This window comes from Monopterus albus, unplaced genomic scaffold, assembly GCF_001952655.1.
Source record: "Monopterus albus unplaced genomic scaffold, M_albus_1.0 scaffold41.1, whole genome shotgun sequence".
Lineage (NCBI taxonomy): Eukaryota > Metazoa > Chordata > Actinopteri > Synbranchiformes > Synbranchidae > Monopterus > Monopterus albus.
Window position 1 is genome coordinate 4107444 of NW_018127921.1, and position 4427 is coordinate 4111870.

Here is a 4427-nt window from a genome sequence, read left to right on the forward strand (position 1 = left end):
AATGTTTTCGGGTTATTTATGAAGCCCCCGTTATTTTCTGGGCACCACCTAGACAGCCAGCGGTTGAATTATGACATGCTGCTAAACATGTCATCACTGTCACATCACACAACACTGCAGGAAGTCTTCTTCCAGTCAGTCATAACTGTCAGCCTACTCAGCTTCCTGCACAGCAAATCTCATTTGCTGCCTCTGCTCCCTCGCTGGTGCGACTTTAAAGGGGAATGAGGGGATAATGTGCATTATTACTTTTATCCGATGCAAGTGCGGCAGGCCAATAATTGCACAGTGTTGGAGTTTTATTGTTCTCAGCTGCTGTGATCATTACTAAACGTCAAGGAGATGCAACATTTCCTGTCAACTTAACGACAGTAATCACTTTTTTCTTCCTGCGCTCCCTCTCCCCTCACTCCACTGAAGGCTCTGCCATCCAGCCCGGCCCTGCGAGGTGTGGAGATGAGGCTTCTTCATCATCTTTATTGGATTCCTCCTCCAAACCAAATCATGGTAAACACACGCTGCATCATTTTCCCATATTTTCTCATATAGACTGACTGCAGCTGCTGGAATTATTGGCTAATAATAAACTTCTCCGTTCGGTCTTTGAAATGTTCCTGAGTGAGTTACTGAACCTGCCGCACTATGGTACGCAAAACCACAAAAAAAAATCCATCATGTTCAATGTCAAGGAGCTTGGTAACAAGTTGCCCCTCTCTCTCTCGCTCTCTCTCTGTTTCTTTCTCCCCTCCCTTTCCTTTTACCTCTCCCTCTGTCTCTGTCAGACAGGTGAATGCCCTGCAGACAACACAACAAGAGGCTGACTTTATTTTCTGAAGGTGTTTCTGGGTTGGCGGATGCTTCACAGGTGTCACAGCTGAAGTGAGAGAGAAAGAGAAAAAGATCTGAGGGAGACAGTGACGGTTACCGCAGAAGTAGGAAACAGCAGTCCATCAAAGGTTCCCCCACAGCATCCCATTATAAATGTATGAGTTTAAAAAATTCATATAACATCACAGTATTACGATATCATCACCAAGAGTAATAGCACCCATCTCCTCAGCAGGCTTAACATGACAGAGTTGGAACTATGTTTCTAGCTGTTACCATTTTAAAGTCCTAACATACCAAAAAAACATAAGTAAGAAAATAAAGTGGCCAAAAGTTTATAGAAGAAGGGAATTGATAGGGTGACTGCTTGCACCCTAATTAACAATACAATTAATCATTTATGAGCTGTTCTTCTCAGAGTGACACCTGTGCAATGGATGGCTAAATAATTAGAACTTCACATGACCGAGAATGAGGTGTGGTGGGTGTCAAATAGTTAACATCTCATCTGCTACAGCCTGTTTGTGTGTGTGTGTTTGTGTGTTAGAGCAACTTTACATCTTGAAATTCATGCAGTTTGTAACTCAGTGTTTTTACACTTTTTAGTGGACATTCACTATACAATTCTAGGGGGCTGGAGCTGAGAAAAAGTGACAGTAATTATACGAATAAGCGTGATTCAGTCTATTGAAAAGCAATACATAAAACACTGACACAACACATAATGTCAGGTGTGGTCTGCATGTCATGATTTGCAGTGAGTGGCTGCCACCACCCTATTAAAGCCCCTTGTTTCCTCAAAACAAAAAGATATCTGTTGAAAAAGTTGTTGAAAGTGTTTAGCAGTGAAACTGTGGACCAGACTAACAAGACCAGTGAAGTGAGTTTAACACACCCAGCTACCAGAGCCTTGCATTACAATAAACTCATTTGCACAATTATGCAGTCAGTTAGTTACTTGTAACATAACTGGGTGTGTAGGTTTTGGCAGGGTTCACCCACAAATACAGGCCATAGCAGGAGAGAGTACAGGGCAGGTGACCCTGTAGTGGAGTCATTCTCGCTATGAAGTAATTTAATCACACTGCATACTCTTATGTCAGATATGTAGTTGGAATTGGACTGTCACATTATGTGGACCTGTGGTTCAATATGTGTAGGGAGGATTTGACCTGCCTGCCTTCTAACATTCATACTATTTCTGGAATAATCAGTTGATGAGTCAGTCAACAGAAACTTTTTAGCAATTATTTTGATCTGAAGAGTTTATGGAGTCCTATATCAAGCAGAAATACTGATTTGCTCTTTTTAGCTTCTTAAATATCAGGATTTTCTTTCTTTATATCACTTTCTTTGTACTTTATTGCTCACTTGGCCATTAAGGTGATTATCCTTATCCTTATAGACCTATCTATGGTCTTTGGCTGACCAAACATTTTTTGAAAGTTGCTCAACTTTCATATTGTGGCTGCTTGCCAAACAAGTTTCCAGTTGATGAGCAAATGTAATTTGCCAGTTATCAAAAACTACAAAACGTTGCCCAATGTAGGAAATGTCTTCCCTTTGCTGAACGTTGGTGATTGGTCGTTTTTCATGGTGTGATCTGATTGGCTATCTCATGCTCATGCGAGTGGCGTCACCCACTGATTGCCTCCCTCCGACGTCTTTGAGTCCAGTCCAGTGTATCAAGTCACTAACCGTTTAGAGTAGAGGAGAGAAGATTGTTGCCTGTAACCCACTGTTACCGGAGGTACCTTACCCACAGTTCTTCCTCAGACACAAGGACCAGGTAACACAACTGACACCGACCACTGTAAATTGGTATTATTACGATTGTTTTGTGTTGTTTCAAACTGTTTAATTTACCCAGGACTTTTCTAGAGTAACATGGGCACCTCTAAATCTAACATGCCAGCTAGCAGCTTTGCTATCCAGCTAATTCTGGCTGTCAAAACAACAGAGAGACGCACTATCTGCTAGCCAGTAAGCAAACACACTTTTGTTTTCTATATACGAGACGCTTCATTCTTAAAGAGGGAGTATTTGGTATGTTTAATGGCATTTAGGTTGATGTGGTAAACTGTCGAATTAAAAACAAGCTTTAGTAAAGAGTTATCTGGCTTCTTTCGGATCTGGCAGCCCTTGTTAGCCGACTAGCCACCTCGCTAGGTTGGTGTAAACAAACCATGAACAGCCTGTTGGTGAACTGCAGTCTGCCTCTTATTTTATCTTTGACAACGTAGATTGTGTCAAATGTAAGGTGATGTATTATTACAAAGACTCAGCATTATACAATTAGAATCGCTCCTTTGTATGTTCGTTGTCTTGAAGCATTGTCACTGTCAACAAGGTGATAGTCTGGCTGGAGTTTTGGATTTCTTTGTCTTGCTTGCTCACTAGTGTCGTGTTGACTCCTGTGTGCCTTTGGAATTTAGCGCATTGGTTAGTTAGTGTAGTCGTTTTTACGCAGTTAAGTGTATTTGTTTTTTTATATGTCATTATTTTATTAACAACAAGACACTTAATATCTTGACAGTCCTGTTTTGTCTCAACTTGATTTAGCTTGTTTCTAAATGGTTTTGTATCTAACCTTTAGTTTTGTCATCTTGTTAAATCAGACAAATCTGTTGTATTTAGACCCAGGCAACATGCAGAGTTTGTGTAACATTTTGTTTTGACCATTAAGATTAAGACAGCATTGCTTAATCTAGAAGATACCCCTGTGCACTATGCAGTATTTATTTCATTAAAAAAAAATTGTTTCCATCTAAGACAGTATAAATTGATATCCTGTTGTTGGACCTCAAAGTCTTTAAGATTAGTTCTGAACACCGTCTGTCTAATTTTTGTAGGGCTGTGCTTCCTTTAAACCAGTTTCATGCAGTAAGCTATGGTACTTTTGTTAATAGGTTTTGTTGAACATTTGCTCATCAATATTGAGAGTAAAAACTAGCATTTGCATTATTGATAAGCCAACATTCACTGTTTTTCCTAACAATTATGGTGCTTAATGAAGATGGGACTGCAAAATATAGTTTGTCAATCATCACCAGCAGGCAGTACATAGCAGCTGTGCTCAAAATTTACCAGCGCTTACCTGGTAACTACTGAGCTGAGCATTTGTATATCTATACAGTATATACACAATAACCTAATATTATACTGACTGCACATAGTGCATGTATGCCTATCCTATTTCATGGTTCTTCTTTTCAGTTTGCCACAAAGGGTGAGATCATGTCATAAATATTTTATGGGCTGGGCAGCTGATAGCCTATTTGTCTTGAACCAAAACTTTATAAAACATTCCCAGATGTCCCCTTCCTTGAGTTCAACCCATGGATGTTTCATGGAGTAGACTCTTTGTTGGTATTTGTATTGAAACCCATTTTGCATTTTAATCATGGCTTTCTTTGTGCAGTTTGACCCTTTGGGGCTTCACAGTGTAGTACACATACCTTTCCCTGCTGATATTTTCAAATTCCACCTGTGCATCATCAGTGCATGTCTATGTCAGAGTCTACATAGGGATGCAAAGCAGATCACTGTTACAGTGGGTACGGAAAGTATTCAGACCCCCTTAAAATTTTCACTCTTTG

General features: G+C 40.0%; 1 protein-coding gene across 1 annotated transcript in view; it reads left to right on the plus strand.

The window, feature by feature from the left end:
- The first annotated feature begins 2480 nt into the window (after positions 1 to 2480).
- The window catches only part of adipor2 (adiponectin receptor 2), a 30434-nt gene continuing 28487 nt past the window's right edge, over positions 2481 to 4427 (plus strand). Inside the window, exon 1 of the mRNA XM_020599598.1 lies at positions 2481 to 2617. The gene's annotated coding sequence lies outside the window, so the exon portion shown is untranslated. The remainder of the gene's footprint in view (positions 2618 to 4427) is intronic.